We start from the raw sequence: 17,136 nt of genomic DNA, 5'->3' as shown, positions 1-17,136 counted from the left end.
CTGTTGGTGTCAGAGTATCAGCTATGTCCTCCTTCTGAGCCACAGCTGACACAAGCCACCTCTTCGGGACATTGAGCACAAGAGCCTCAGGATACCCTACCACAGGGTGCCCCTTCTTCGGAGTCCTCTTCAGAAGCCCTTGCTGAAGAGGTACCTCTTAAGAGGACGTGCAAGAGGAAGCACATGGACTCCCCTGAGGAGTCTCTCACTGAAGTCACAGACTATGATGAAGGGGAGGGGTCCCCACGTTGGCCCCCTGATGATGTCTCTTTTAGAGACATCCTTGAAATACTGAAACAGAGGGGTGACTGGAAGCCCACCAACCCCTCGTCCTAGGAGTTCGTGCTCCTGCAGGCTTTTTGTGCTCGATCCTCTACTTCCTGGGTGACCCTGCCTGCAGATGAGCTGGTTCAGCTCATCGTGCAGCGTGCATGGAAGAGTCTTGATACCATTGAATCAATCTCACGGAGACCAGACAGGTCTTCCAGTAGACACGATGGTGGTGGCGGCTGCCACAAAGAAGGAGCTTGCCGAGGAAAGCCAGACTGTCCACCCACCAAACAGGGAGTCTTGGGCGGTGGACAAGTTAGGGAAGTGAGTCTTTGCATCATGGTTCTTCGCTGTTAGGTCTTTGAATTATCTGACACACTTCACCAGGCTTCAGAGAGACTTAGTTTCCGAACTCTCTGAAACCTTAGCAGGAGCAGCCTCTGACGAGGTGTGTGACAAAATTGCCTCGCAGCTTGCTACTCAGGAATCCATATCCAAGTCCTCCATGCGTTTGATTTCCCACACCACTGAAGGAGCGGCGGGTTCAGGTGTTGTCATGAGACGTCACGCCTGGATGCGCCGCTGTGACTTTGTGGACCCTTTCAAGTCTTCCTTTCTTAACGCTCCAGTGGAAGCTTCTTTTCTTTTCGTCCCAAAAGTGAAAGACACATTGACCAGATGTGAGAAGGACCGCTAGACCCTGTCTGCCTTGGGCATGCATTTTTTCCACCCCTCAGTGTCCCTACTCTAGGAACCAGAGGCGTGGAAAGATGTGGTACAAGATATCGCAGGGTCCTTTCTGTGACACACATGGCGAGCATGCTCCCCGGGGCAGAGGGGGTTACTCATCCAGAAGGTGCCGCTACAGGGGCAGAGGGGGTTCCGTGTAACCAGGGCTCCAGAGATTCTTTCTCTGGACAAACCCTATCAGCACTCCTGAGGAGCAGCCCGATTGCTTCCTTCTGGAAGTAGTTGAGGGACGTTTTTCCTTGCACCATTCTGCCTGGCTAACGATGACAACATATTTATGGGTGCAACGGATCATTACCAGGGGATATCACATCCCGTTCAATCTTTACCCGAAGTCATCAAGACGAATTCCCGCCATTCAACCCAGTCAAAGGGAAACAGCAGCACTAGAAATTCAAAAGCTGCTTCAAAAAGGTCATCCAGACAGTCCCGCAAGACCAGATAGGATCTGGATTCTATTCAAGATTCTTTTTAGTGCCAGAAAAGACAGGGAACTGCAGACCAATTCTGGATCTCAGCATCCTAAACAAATTTGTCAAACTGGAAAAATACCAGATGGTCACGGTTCAGTCTATTCTTCCGTTTTTGGAGAAAGACGATTGGATGTGCTCAATAGATTTTCAGGACGTGTATTACGACTTAAAAATGGACAAATGCTCCAGAAGATTTCTTCACTTCCGGCTAGGATCCAATCACTTTTAATTCAGTGTGCTGCCCTTCAGACTCTGCAGCCCCCAGAGTGTTCACCAAGTGCACGGCAGTGGTCACAGCTCACTTGAGACTACAAGGATTCTGGGTGTTTCCATATTTAGAAGATTGGCTCCTCACCGCCTGCACCAAACATCTACTGGAGATAGCCCTAAACTACACTCTCAACCTGGCAGGATCTCTGAAAATTTCAATAAACTGGGGAAAGTGTAACTTGATTCCCTCTCAAACCTTGGAGTTTATAGGGACAAATTTCAATAGACATGCTTGCCTAGTCTCACTTCTGGACCAGAGATTACACAGGATAAGATCCCAAATCCGGATGATGCTCTGTCAAAACCTAGTCCCAGCTTGGACAGTTCTTCAACTCTTGAGTTCCATGGCAGCATCAATTACCTAGTGCCCTTGGCAAGACTACACATGAGAATTCTCCAATGGCTCCTTCTAACACAATGGTACCCCCTTACAACATCCTTTGTCCTTTCAAATGTGGATAACTCAATTATGCAAACAGGATTTAATGTGGTAGATGAAGCCAGATGAAGGACTATGGAGTCGCCCCTTTTGCCCACAACAGCCCAGGGCCACAGTGACTATGGACACTTCCCTGATAGGGTGGGGGGGGCTTTTCTAAGAGAAGACCATCCAAGGTACTTGGTCAGACATAGAGGCCAATCTGCATATCCATGTCCTAGAGCTGAGGGTAGTGCTTCTAGCATTGCAAGCATTTTAATCCATCCTTTCGTCAGGGATAATTGCTGTTCAGTCAAACAACATGTCAGTTGTCTGGTACATCAGCAAACAAGGGGGAACCAAGTACTACCAGTTGTGTCAAGAGGCCATGAGAATTTGGCAATGGGTAATAGCTTCCAACCTCTTCCTGATTGCAATGCATATTCCCGGAAGTTCCAGCGTGATTGCAGACAAACTGAGCAGATGTATTCTACTGCCTCGAGTGGTCCATCAATCCAGTTATTGCAGCAAAGCTCTTCAGCCACTGTGGCCAGCCTTGCTCTGTGACCTTTTCTCCTCTCCAGCAAGTCACAAATGCAGCAGCATCTTTGCCCTAATTCCCCCCGCAGAGGGAGTCCCCACGGGATGCTGTGATGCACGATTGGCCCACGGGACTTCTCTATGCTTTTCTTTCCTTTCCCCTGATTCCCCAAGTTATAACGAAAGCCCTTCATCTGAGAAGTAGAATAATCCTCATTGCCCCTTACTGGCCACTACAAATTTGGTTTCCCTTTCTCTGACCTCACCTAGTATATCAACCTTGGATTCTGAATCCAACTCCAGAATTGATCTCACACCCACAAGGGTTGATGATTCATAGGTTCATAGGTAGGTACTAGGCTATCGGCCCAAGGTCCTATGTAAGCCTAGCCAACAAGGTTCCCAGGCTTTTGCCACCCAAGAAAGTTATTTTCTTGTGCCCCTGTTGAGCAGAGCCACAGAAGTGATCCCAGGGGTGAATTTCCTATTTCCCATCCACTCATCAAGATTTTTCTTAGAGTGCTAATGGGGAACTCTGCTTGACATAGATAGGTAGCTTGTTCCAGAGTATGGGAAGTCTCTGGGACAGGAATCTATATCCCTCCAGCATGTTCTGTTTATTGTGGTGACAAGGTTTAGGTCCCTTGAGCGTGTAGCCCGGAGGGATTGAGATTTCTTTAGGTGTAGCATGTCCCACAACTCTGGGTTTGACATAGCTTTTTATGTTAGGCAGAGATCACCTAGGAGTAGGTGATATGCAGCGGAGTAAAGTTGGAGTTTTTTGAGATGGTCAGCATAGGGCATCTGTTTGAGACCCATAATCCTCTTTGTGAGGTACTTTTTCCAGCTGTTGCAGATGTCTTGTGAGGTACATTCCAAAAGGGTGTTGTACTCAATAATGGGTCTAATGAGAGCCAAGTAGAGGGGGACAATGACCTTTTTTTTCCTGGATGCGAACCCTTTCGTGATGTGTGCCACGTAGAAGGATTTCCTGACTACTGTGGCATTGCGATTATCAAAGGAGAGACTACTGTCCACCTCAGTCCCAAGGTCTCTTATCACACCTTCAGAGTTAAGTGGACTGCCACCTATGTGGTAGTTCATGGGAACAGAGTTTTTACCAAAGGGGATGACAATGCACTTTTTGGCGTTTAGCTTGAGGCCATGGCTCTGACACCAGGCATCTGTCTCAGTGAGGCCCTTCTGTAGGATGTCCACATCGTTTGGGGACTGTACTATGGCACGTAATTTGCAGTCATCTGCAAATCTAGTCAGCCAGAGGCCCTCTGTGTTAGCCCTTACTTCAGAGAAGTAGATACCAAACCGGAGAAGACCCAGGACTGAACCCTGTGGTACTCCACTTGTCACTGGTTTGAAGTCAGATTTGGAGTCTGCAACTTTTACAGTGTGGGTTTTGTCAGTGAGCCAGTTGGCAACCCATTTTGTGATGTATGGATTTATACCCAGTTTAGTGAGTTGATCTATAATTCCAGAATGGGGGATGGTGTCAAAAGCCTTGGCGAGGTCAAGATAGGCTGGGTGGAACTGCCTTACCCTCGTCTATGGCTTTGGTGACTGTTTCAAAGACGTTGATCAGGTTCAGGAGGCATGATCTGCCTTTCACAAACCGAACTGGGTGGGGTCCAGAGTTTGGAGGTTACCGATGTCTTTGTTAATGAGTTCCATGATGATACGTTTCATGGCCTTGCAGACTAGGCTGGTCAGGCTAATAGGGTGATAGTTCCTGGCATCCGTGGTGGCTCTCCCTTTGTGGAGTGTTATAACTGTTGCTGTCTGCCATTCAGTGGGTACAAAGGCTGATGTGAGACTACGATTGAACATGGTGCTTAGGTGGGAGGACAGTTCGTTCTGAGGTTCGTGTAGAACGCAACCTGGGATGTTGTCCGATCCCATGGAAGCTATGTTCTTGACTTTGGAGAGTGCAGTTTTTACCTACGCAGTTGTGATTGCAGGGGCTCTGCATTCTTCCAGTATAGATATGTGCTCTATAGGGGGGTGAGACGCAGGTAAAGTTAGCACTGAACCTATCAGCCAGGATGTTAATGATATCAGTTGGTTCTGTAATTTTCGTGCCATTGTACTGCAGCTCAGAGCAGACGTGAGTGTTGCCATTGAGATTCTTGACATAGCTATAGAATGCTTTGTGGTTGTCCTTAGAATCAGTGACAATCTTTTCATAGCTAGCTTTGGAGGATTTTATGAGGGATCTCATCTTCTTAGCACCCAGACATATCCAGTCTCAAGATGACAGCTTGGTTTCTCCACTTCTGGTAATCGCCAGGCAGAATAACCTTACCTCCCCAGTGTGTAATGTCCTTCTGGCTTTGCATAAATCATCCACAAGAAAAATCTTTCTCTGCAAGTGGAAGAGGTTCCTTATTTGGTCCTGACAAAGACAACTAGACCCCTCTACAGCCCCTGTTAGTGTGGTTTTTGGATTATCTTGCAAGTCTTCTTCACACAGTTATAGCAGCCTCAACCATCCGAGCACATTTAGCTGCTACCTCAAACTTCCATAATGGATTCCAAGACTCATCACTAATCTCCCATCGTCTCTGCAAAACTTTCTTAAAAGGGGTCTCCCATATCAGACCATCCTTCAGGGAGTCCATCAAACTTTGGAATTTAACGGTAGTACTACAGTCCCTGACATGATTGCCTTTCGAACCTGCATCCACTTGCAAGTTAAAGTTCCTGTCCTGGAAATCACCATTTGTTGTAGCTGTTACATCATCCAGATGCATTTCTGAGCTTCAGGCCTTGTGTATTAAATGCCCTTACATGGTATTTCATAAGTACAGAGTATCACTCCGAACGAATCCTTCCTTTCTGTCCATGGTTTTTTCAGAATTGACAATCAAACAATTGACCTACCAGTCTTTTTTCCCCAACTACTCAAACAAAGGAGAATACTGTTTTCATTTGCTGGATGTGCTTAAACAATTAAGTTTCTACCTGGACAGAACTAAGTCAGTACGTAAATCAGACCAGCTATTTGTGTCCTATTCAGGCCCGAAATTGGAAACTCTGTCTCAAAAGTAACCTTGTCCAAGTGGTTGAGAAACTGTATATCCTTGATTTACCAACGGAATAAAATTTCTCTACTGTGCAAAGTCAGAGCACATTCCACCAGGTCAATGGCAACTTCTGTTGCTTTTCATGCAAAGGCTTCATTGGATGATATTTGTGCAGCTGCGACTTGGGCTACCCCTCATACCTTTATCACTCATTACAAATTGGATTTGGTCAACAGGGGAAAGTGTTTTTTGGTTCAGTGGTATGCTGGAACATCCTTCCATAAGGGCCTCCCAGGACTAAAAGTAGCTAGGGACTCTGTCCCATCAGTAAGGAATGAATGAAGATTAACAACATCAGATAAAGAAGTTATGTTCTTACCATAACATTCCGTCTGTGTTGTTCATCTTCATTCATTCATTACGTCCCACCCACCGTCCCCCTCCAGAGGCTCCTGGAGGATTGGATTGGGTCCTACTCCTACTTTAGGGTTTCTGCTCAGAAAAAGCCTCTGCTTTACTTATTATGGGAAAACTCGATCTGAGGTAACAGGGAGAAGGACATTATGGGTAAAAGCTTAGCTTGAGAGATTTTTGGCTGGCACGAGCTTGTTATAAGGCCGACTCGGTTCCAAGGATGGAACCAACACCCATCAGTAATGAATGAATGAAGATGAATAACACAGATGGAACGTTATGGTAAGAACATTTCTTTTTAGTAAAGTGGTTATCAATCAGAATTCTCAAGCAGCAGTGCATTGTAATATGGCATTTAACCATGTTCATCGTGTTTCACTGTTGCAGTCATTACTCTTGGGTTATCCTGCTGGCAGGCTACCCGCAGTCGGCCAGAATCCAAAGTCTAGGTCCGGCGTCGGTTGCTGTCGCCTCTTCCCTGACGGTGCGCCAGGGGTATAAAAGAAGCAGCCAACGCCATTTTCTTCAGTCTTTCTTGCCGTGCGGTGCCCAAAGCAAAAGCAGTTCGCAAGTGCTGGTCGGTCAACTCCTGAGATTTTCAAATCAGAATTTCAGATCCGAAGTCTTCATTAAAGCTAAGTACCCCATTGGGGAAACTTTTTTCTTGCTCCAGACCGATGTCAGAAAACGTTAACAATTGTATTTCTTGTGGGAAGCAAATACCTCATAAGGATTTTCACTCTTACTGTATTCCTTGCCTAGGCCCTGATCACAACATTGCTAGCTGTCGGTTTTGTGCTAGATTTAACCAAAGCACTATCAAGCGTCGGTTTGATTTTTCTTTTCATTACTTTGGCCGAAGATTTAACTATAAAATGCCGTTGGATCAGCCAACAACCGCAGTTTTACAAAAAACGCAAGGATAAGGAAAAGGATAGGCATCCGAGGTCCAAAACCAACGACGAAGCCTCTTCTAGGCCAGTCGTCGGTTCGCCGGTTGTCAGTGAGGTGCTTTCGCAGCCCCTGGCGCCTGCTACCTCAGAGCCACAGGCCGCTTCCGACTCCCACGTGGAGTCGAGTGGTCCTTTGGATACTCAAGGTATTGGACACTCAGAAATCATTCCCTCAGATGGGTCCGGAGCCGCTGAGCAGACATCGGCTTCTGAGGGTGTCTTCAGACCTACACAACTATATATAAAGCCATCCTCAGCTTCAAAGACTAAAGCAGCAATAAAGACAAAGAAACAAGTACAGCATTCTCCTACTCAGACTACCATGCCTAAAAAACAGATGCTCAAAATGGCCGAAGACCTAATTACTTTGATCACGGGTTCCCATCCCCCTCCTGATAAGAGGCCTAGGCAAGAGACAGAGTATGATTCTTCTGATCAGGTTTCTATTTCCTCTGATTCCTCTTCTGAACAAGATTACTCCATGCTTCCCTATGAGGATTCTGATGCTGAAGAATCCTTTCCTTCAGCCTCTCCTCCTGAGGATTATTCCTTTGGGGAAACCCTGCATACCATGAGGGAATATTTCCACTGGGAGAGCCAAGATTATTCTGAATCTAAGAAAAGGCTCAGATACTTTCTGCTACTTCCTCAGCACAGACCCCTTGCTATTCCACCTGTACTAGACATTGTGGACAATGTATTCTCAGAGTCCGACCTGTCCCCAGACTCTCTACCCCCTGCACCTGCTAAGCCAGACAGATATACTGTAGGGTTCCGGATTCTCATAAATTCCTGTATAAAAACCCCGCTGCTGACCCAGAAACTATCACAAGGTCCCAAGGGGGTTAAAGCTTCCACTGAAAAAAAACCCTATCCCCTCTGATAGGGATTCCAGGACTCTAGACAGATGGGGGAAAAAAGTCTACACTTCTGCTACCCTGTGGCTGTAAGGGCCTTAAATTGTCAGTTTCATATGCTTAAATATCAGCAATATTTAATGTCACTGCTTAAACAGAAAATGTTGACAAATACTGAATGTTCAGAAAACAAGGAATTGCAGGATATGTTGCATGCAGCTGAACAAGTGGGAAAGCATACTTTGCAATGTGGTTATGATTCACTGGAGGCCTCCTGCAGGGCCGCTGTTACAGGTTCTGTTATTAGAAGGCATGCTTGGTTAAAGGAACAAAATCTGCCTGATCATGTTAAAGCAAAATTATTAGATGCACCATTACAGCATGATACTTTGCTTGGTTCTAAAGCAGAAGAGGTATTGAAAAAAATGGAGGATAAAGCAAAATCCATGCAGACAGTCAAGGATTTCTTACAGGTACAGCCACCCATATTTAGCAGAAACTGGCCTTCTAAAAATTGGTCCTTTCCAGTGTCAGACAGACCACAAAGAGGCAGATGACAGGCGTCCCAGAGGCAGAGGTCAGCCCCAAGGCTCATACAGGCCTAAACAATGGGGTGCTCCTACCTCCAAAAGCAGAGAAGACAAATCACAACCTTACAGGAAACAGTCCCAATGACTTTCCTCTACCAGATCCAAGCACTTTTCTTTTGGCAGCCCCCTTAGGGGGAAAACTAGCACTTTTCTCCACAAATTGGCAAAGGATTACCCAAGACAAATGGGTCCTGAACATAGTGTCCCAAGGCTACAGGTTCCATTTCCACACTCTACCAAGGTCAAAAGGTATGCCAGACCTGCCACACAATCAATGGGCAGAGGCACAAAAACAAATTACGGCCCTCATGAACATGAGGGCCATTCAGCAAGTACCGCAACAAGAGCAGGGCAAGGATTTTACTCCAGACTTTTCCTAGTACCCAGAAAGGACAAAACCTGGAGACCAATACTGGACCTGTCTATACTAAATACATTTCTGGAAGTTCCAAAATTCAAGATGATGACTCTGCAGCAGCTACTGCCCATGCTGGGCAAGAAGGCTTGGCTTGTAACTTTGGACCTAAAAGAGGCATACCTGCATGTCCCAATCAGACAATCTTGCAGAAGATACCTCAGATTCATAGCTGTCTCAATGCATTACCAATTCTCTGCACTGCCCTTTGGCTTATCTACTGCGCCCAGGGTCTTCACAAAATGCCTGGCACCAGTAATTGCTTTTTGCAGACAAAAAGGAATTCAGATATATCCCTAATTGGACGACTGCCTAATTCAAGCAGAGAACAAAGACATTCTTCTAAAACACCTGGCGTTTGTAAAAAGATTACTAATTGGCCTAGGGTACACAGTAAACGAAAAGAAATCAAAACTAGTGCCCTCTCAAGAGATAATATTCCTGGGTGCAAGCCTAAATACAACTGCCCAGATGGCTTATCTCATGCCAGACAAACAAAATCAACTGACTACTTACTTCAAGAGTTTGGCAACAAAATCCCACTTATCTGCAAGGAAAATCCTGCAGGCCTTGGGTTTCATGGCATCCTGCATTCTACTGATTCCATATGCCAGACTGCATATGAGGAAAAGTGTTTGGACTCAGCATTGCCACAGCCTGGAGACAGTAATTGCACTCATCCCCTGCCTGCAACAGGAGTTTCGATGGTGGACAGAAGCCTGCCACCACAACAAGGGTCTGCCATTCACTTTAGCCACAGCCAGACAGACACTGACAACGGACGCATCAGACTATGCCTGGGGAGCCCATATGGCAGGAAAATGTATTCAGGGCACATGGCCTGCAAACCAGATGCATCTTCTCATCAATCAAAAAGAGATGCTAGCTGTACAAAATGCCCTGACAGCTTTCAAGGACCTGCTTCATCCAGGGCAATTACTGATAAAGACAGAAAACATTACGGTTATGTGGTACATAAACAAGCAGGGAGGTACATATTCCTACCACCTCTGCAGACAAGCAATGACCCTATGGGACACAGCATTGGAAGTACACATGCAAGCACAATTCCTGCCAGGAAAAACAAACACACTGGCAGATGAACTAAGCAGAAACTTCATGGATCCCCACGAATGGAAACTGGATCCACAAGTCTTCAGCATGATAATAAGGAGATGGGGATGCCCAGACATAGATCTATTTGCCTCCCCTCACAACTGCCAATTGCACAAAAATTTATCACAAACAAGCATGGAAAGTGGACGCCCTATCCTTCAGCTGGAAAAATCTAACAGTATATGCCTTTCCCCCACTGCCTCTCCTTCCCAGGGTACTCCTAAAGGTCAGAAAAGAGAGGCCAAACATGATCCTGATTGCATCAGACTGGCCACGCCAGCACTGGTACCCAATCCTGAAGAGCTTGTCTCAAGGTCCAGCATGGATATTGCCTCAAACTTCTCAATTGCTGACCCAACAAAACAGTCAGATCCTGCACAGCCAACTCAAAGACCTTAAATCTGGTAGCATGGCGAATAATGTAGCCATTCAGAGCACGCCACTTACAAAAGCTGTTATGGACATTATCTTGGAGGCCAGAAAGCCCAGTACCAGAAAATCTTATGCAGAAAAATGGAAGAGATTCTCTGCTTGGAACCAGGAACAAGGCATAGACACAAGTGTACCAAATATCCCTCAGATTTTACAATACCTAACTGAGATGCTAAACAAAGGCCTTTCTTTCTCATCTATTAAGATTCATGCCTCTGCCATTTCAGCCCATTACAATACGGAACCACCTATTTTTTCTCATTCTTTACTAAGGCAGTACCTCAGAGGGGCCAAAAACATTAGGCCTCCAAGGAGAGCACCAATTCCGGCCTGAGACCTCAATTATGTTTTGGAAAAACTCACACTACCTCCTTTCGAGCCAGCATCAACAGCAGATATAAAATTATTATCCTGGAAAACAGCTCTGCTCCTAGCAATAACCTCTGCAAGACGGGTCTCAGAGCTACAAGCACTCATGGCTGTGGAACCTTTCATCATTTTCCATCCAGACAGGGTTTCTCTGCGGGCGAACCCTACATTTATGCCTAAGGTGTGGTGTCCAGTGTGGCCCTCAACCAAACCATCCACTTGCCAACCTTTTATCCTAATCCACAAAACAAGGGTGAAAAAATTCTGCATTCTTTGGACATACACAGGCAGCTAAGATTCTACTTGGACAGAACTAAAGCTTTCAGAAATACTGAGCAACGTTTATTGTCATATGCTGCAGGTTCACAAGGAAAGGCTATCTCAAAACAGACTATTTCTAAATGGATAGGCCATTGCATCCGTTTCTGCTATCTCCAACATGGCAAATCAGTGCCTAAGGACATCAGGCTTCATTCCACTAGAGCAACAGCCACCTCAGCAGCCTTCCTCAGAGGAGTACCAACCAAAGATATCTTAGAGGCTGCACCTTGGAGTTCAGTGCACACCTTCACAAAGCACTACCACTTATCTCTTTATTCTAAGTCCAGAGCAGGCTTTGCCACTGCAGTTCTGCAGGGCCTCATAGCCTCTCCAAATCCTATTTAGACCAGCCACCCTACCTCAGCTTTGGGATTCTACCCAAGAATAATGACTGCAACAGTGAAACACGAACATAGTACAGTTGTGTACCTACCATAAATGTAAATGTTCGAGTGTATTCACTGTTGCAGTCCAGGTTACCCACCCACCATCCCCCTTTTCTTTGCTGGGGCTTATCTACACTTCCCTATCCTATACAACTTTTTTGGTGTATTTGCTTGTAGATGAAGGACATGTTATTTGTGTGCATGTATTTTTATTGGCTTATTCTTTCGGCCTACCAAGTTAGGGGCACCTGACATCTGGGGCAAGAAAAACTGAAGAAAATGGCATCGGCTGTTTCTTTTATACCCCTGGCGCACTGATGTCAGGGAAGAGGCGAAAGCAACCGACGCCGGACCTAGACTTTGGAATCTGGCCGACTGCGGGTAGCCTAGCAGCAGGATAACCCAAGAGTAATGACTGCAACAGTGAATACACTCGAACATCTACATTTATGGTAGGTACACATCTGTACTTTTCTCATAGCCCATACTCAAGAACAGATTTTTGGGGTTTGTACGTGGTGATAGACTGCTGAAAGCAGCATTCTCTTATCTGGAGATGACATACTCTTTTCAGATGGGTCTACTTTTTCTTATCGAAAGCTCATCCTTTCAAAAAGAAAAAGTATGAACCCATTTACGCTAAACGCTAAAGTGCACCTAAACAAAAGTACACTTTCGCGACTACCGGTTCAATGAACCGGTAATATTAAAAAAAAAAAAAACACTGCAGCACCGCATCACGCTACAATGGGGATAAGGGAATATACCTGTTTCCCCACTGTAGTGCGGTATAGCAGGGGTGCAGGGGGAGCTTGCCCTCCCCTCCAAAAATGTTTTTGGAGTGGTTTTTTTTTTTTTTTGTAATTTCAGTGGTTCATTGAACAGGTAGTCACGAAAATGCACTTTCACATAATTGGGCTCTTACTTTTTCTTTTCGAAAGGATGAGCTTTTGATAAGAATAAGTAGACCCTTTCAGACATATCACAGGAGGAATTTTCTCACCATGACGTTAAATTTAGGGTTAAGACACTGTGCAGCTTCCAGATGTTTCTCCCTTAAACTTCTTGTCTTGATTTCTTTGTTTGCAGAAGATGCTGACTTCTTTGTACAAATCACGTGTTCTGTTAATTCACTTTGTCCTATACTGGCTCATGGGGAGCTGGAGCTTGTTAATGTGTTGAATAAGTGTAAGCTCAAGATTTAATTATAGATGTGACGCCAGGCAACTCAAGAGGCACACATTTAGCGCACACTGTATAAATACCTACAGAAAAGTTAGAGGACTTCTTAGATGTTCATCCCATAGATCACTGCTGCAGTAGCTGTAAGGGTTATATCCTGACAAGAATATATCAACCAGCCAACTTCCAAAGCTTCAGAACACCTTCCATGCGCTCAAACTATCAGGCATCTCCAGCTGAGCTGACCTAAAAGACAAGTTTGGGAGCAAAGCCCTTCAGAGCTTTACTGCTGTCAAAGACTATGCCCCTTTGTGGCTTTTGAGGATTGACTGTTGGCTTGTGCTTTCTTTTGCTAGGCAGATAAGTTCCCTTTGGGGGAAAAGCTTCCATTTTTTTAATTTTCATTTTTATTACTTTCCTCTTCATGAAAGATATTTTAAAGCTAGGAGCGTTGTGTTTTAATGGACTGTCTTGAGACTGTAATATACTTTTAAATGAAGCACTCTTTTTTTAATTTCTGCCAGTTTAAAAGTAGTATAAAGTAACTGAAAACATTTTTTCCATGGAAACATTTTTTCTTTTGTGTTGCTGACATAGTGTTTTAAAGTGCTTTTTACTGCATTTTTCAGCCTAAAAGGTAAGTATTGTGGACTGGTAGTGTTTACCAGCAACTGCTGCTTATCTTCCATGGGAAAGAGAGACAATTTTCGGCTTGACCATGGAGTAAGACTACTGATCCAATGGTCATTCCTTCTTCCAGCTTCAAAAAGAAAAAGTTAAGCAAATAGCCTTTGCCACCACAGCAGGCTAGCAATTTGCCTCAGCCGCAGGTGGGCATCAATGCTGTGGCCATTTGTTATGACCTTTTGTAAATGGAAGTTCCTTCTGCAGCTCCTGTAATTCTGCCAGCCTTTTTGGATGCTTTGGCTTCTTCCTCTAAGACCCTGACTCTCAGGCTCTGGCACCCAAGTGCCCAGATTTTACAAGGTGCCTGATGACTGTAAGTTTCTCTAAGTGTCCTTCAGCTGATCCAGCTTTTGTTTCCATAGCTTCAGACAAGTCTTCCTGCATATCCCCTTCTGCTAAACTCCTTTCTTCTGATAAGGAGAACAAAATTCTGGAGAGACTTGTTAGAAAGGTTTACACGTTCCTCGCTTTAGCAATCAGAGCAATGAATTACCAAACCCATATGTCTAGGTATTCCTTGGCTGTACTTTCCCAGACTTCACAGGGTCTTGCTCAATTACCAGATTCTGAAGTTAAAACTCAGGATTTGTTGTTGTCCTATCCCGCCTTCATTCTTATCAGGATGGGTTCAGATCTGATACTCTGATCCGACTCGGACTTCTGTACAAGCTCAAGGTATTCCACTAGCTCATGGCTAAACCCTATCCCAGCATGCAATAGGAAAGCTCTCCAGATCTCGTTTGCCACTAAACAATCGGGTACTTGTTCTACTGGCTCTGGCTAAGTATACCCTTGATTATTATTGCTATTGTTGGTAATTGCTTATTCCCAATTATTATTGCTCTAGATAACTAGTTTGATGCTAGTTTGTTTCCGCTTTGTTCTGCCTATTTTTCTGTTGTTGGCTGTCATTTCCCGCTAGGCTTTATTTTCCCGATCCCGGCCTCCACCTAACACCTTTTATAGCCCGTTTTAGTTAGAGGCCCCCTTCTTACCTTTGTTTTTCCTCTAAAATTGTTTAAAGTCAGTTTGTTTATGTTAGAGAACTGCTTTACCCTTAGCCCGTTTAAGTTAGAGGGCTTCCCCTGCTTTCAATCTTCTGGTCATAGCCCATTTAAGTTAGAGGGATGTGCCCCTCTCCTTTTTCCTGTCTTTTACAGTTATAGTTGCTTGTTTAACTACTGTTGTGGCTGCTGCTGTTGTTGTTGTTAAGAAAACTGTTCTAGCCTTTTTTCATGTTTCTGTCCCTTGTTCAGAATGTCCTCTAAAGATTCGAAACCCTCTGGTTTCAAAAAATGTGAGAAATGTGGACTGAAAATGTCCCTAAGTAATAGACACACTTTTTTATATATTGCCTAGGAGCTGTCCATCTCCAGGAGTCTTGTTCAGGTTTGTCATTCCTTTAATCACAGGACTCTTCTGGAGAGTAAAAACAAATTAATACTAAGAGGTCTCTTAAAAAAAACCCTTCTCGGAAGCAATACAAGAAGGTCCGAGTTCATCAAAGTCTCACCAGTCTCCTTCAAGATCTGACAAATCTGGGAAGAGATCTTCCTCTTACAGTACTCCATCGGAGCCTTCCAAAAAGCTTACAAAAATTTCCACACCGGATCCTAAGGCTTTCAGTTCCAAGAAATCTACTGCTCTGACACCATCAGTCTCGGTGCCGGTAGAGTTCGAGTTGCGGAGCCGGTCCCCTGTCTTGGAGCCATTCTCCCCTACTCTTAGATCACCTGTACTTTAGCCTTCCAAGTCTCCAGCCCCTTCCCCTCAGTCTTCTAGGAGCCTGTCCGACGACGTGGATTGAGTGGTACAGAGGCTATTGAGTACACTGGCGCTGGCCATGCTGTTATTGGATCCAACTCCGAGGGCTTCAGATCCAACCACATCCTCCCCTTCTGCTTCGATTCCTCCTCCAGTCCAACCTCAGAGCCAGAATATCCGGACCTGATATTGGTGGAACCATCGGAACTGAGGCCTGTTATGAGATGCTCTGATCCAATTATTGCTCCGACGTCCTCTGCTCCGTTGGAGCTCAAGGTGTCTAGCCGATTCTCTCGGTTGGGGCCGGGGGGGGGGGTGAGTCAGATCGGACAGCTGTTGGATCCAAACTTACCTCTTGGGGCATGGCTGGGGGAGCTCGGCTCCTACCTCAGCCTTGGAGCCATCCTCCTTGATTCTGGGGATTCCCTAGGGTTCTTTGGATCCAGGGATTTCCTCGGATCAAGGGCAGGGGGCTTTTGAGGTGATGAGAGTGCTGTCTCCACAGGCAGTTCCACTGTCATCTCTGGTTGTTCTTCCCCCAAAGGCACCAGTGTCTGCCTCTATACCCCTGCATCCACAGGGACACAGAGATCCTAGGCCTCAGGATGCCCCACAGGGTGCCCCCCACTTTTCTGAAACCTCTCCAGAGTACCCCTCTGTAGAGGTCCCTCGGAAGAGGCTATGTAAGAGGAAGCATTTAGACTCCCCAGTGAAGTCAGTCACTACGGATACAGGCCTCGAAGCTGGAGGATCCCCACAGTTGCCTTCTGATGAAGTCTTCTTTTCAGACATCTTAGAAATACTTAGAGAGGCGGCTGGAGGTCCATCAACCTTTCAGTAGAGAAGTTCATATACCAGAAGGCCTTTGGATCTCACCTTTCCTCCACTAGGGTGTCTCCACCTTTCGACGAACTTCTGGATTTAGTTTCTTGAAAGGTATGGGAGTCTCCAGATTCAGTGGAACCTGTTCCTCAGAGGCCAAATAAGTTTATCACATCCCCCTCCGACAAAAACTTTTTAACTAGGGGAGTCCCAGTAGATGCGATGGCGGTGGCAGCCACCAAGAAGGAACTCTGGGGCATCTTCTGTTCATCCACTGAACAAGGAATCTCACATGATGGACAGATATGGAAAGCTCATTTTTTCATCAGCGGCTTTTGCTCTTAGATCACTGAATTTCTGACCCACTTTACAGAGAGATCTCCTGAAGGAGTTAGGAGATACTCTCCAAGGTTCAGTAGCTGAAAGCTTGTCAGAGAACGTTTCCCCTCAGCTGTCTACCATAAATTCAGTGGTCAAATCCTCCATGGGACTGATTTCTTATGCAGCGGATGGAGCAAGTAGAGCAGCGGGTTCAGGAATTTCCCTAAGGAGACATTTTTGGATGCACTTTTGTGACTTTGCAGAAATCTTTAAATCTTCTTTTGTAAACGCCCCGTTAAATGGCTCGTCTCTGTTCGAGCCTAAAGTCAAGGACACACTAACCAGGTGTGAACAAGAAGGAAAGACTCTCTGCTGTAGGAGTCTGTTTTTCTCTACCTACCAGACCATATCCCAAAGGTCAGAAAGGAAGTGGAAAAATGTGGTTTCGAAAATCCCAGAGATCTTTCCAGGGCACACATGGTGAGTCTTCCCCCAGGGGCAAAGGGGGAAGTAATAATGGAAGACTCCGACCACACAGCAGAGGGGGGTTTGCAGAATCAGGGCGACAGAATCTTTCTATGGTAAGCCCTTTCAGCACTTCTGAAGGGAGGCCTGCCTATCTATCTCTGGAGGCAGTCAGGGGTCGCTTATCTTTCTACCCAGAAGCCTGGCTACAAATAACAAAAGACAAGTAGGTACAAAGCATCACATCCTGAGGTTACTCCTTACCATTTTCCTTCCCTGTCCC

General features: G+C 45.5%; 1 protein-coding gene across 4 annotated transcripts in view; it reads left to right on the top strand.

The window, feature by feature from the left end:
• DNAJB2 (DnaJ heat shock protein family (Hsp40) member B2) overlaps positions 1-17,136 on the top strand; it is a 2,030,098-nt gene that overhangs the window by 823,137 nt on the left and 1,189,825 nt on the right. The gene's annotated exons all lie outside the window — the stretch shown is intronic.

This window comes from Protopterus annectens, chromosome 6.part1, assembly GCF_019279795.1.
Source record: "Protopterus annectens isolate FY-2018-M chromosome 6.part1, PAN1.0, whole genome shotgun sequence".
Taxonomy (NCBI): Eukaryota; Metazoa; Chordata; order Ceratodontiformes; family Protopteridae; genus Protopterus; species Protopterus annectens.
Note: the sequence above shows the minus strand (reverse complement) of the source record. Positions and strands in the feature narration are given on the sequence as shown.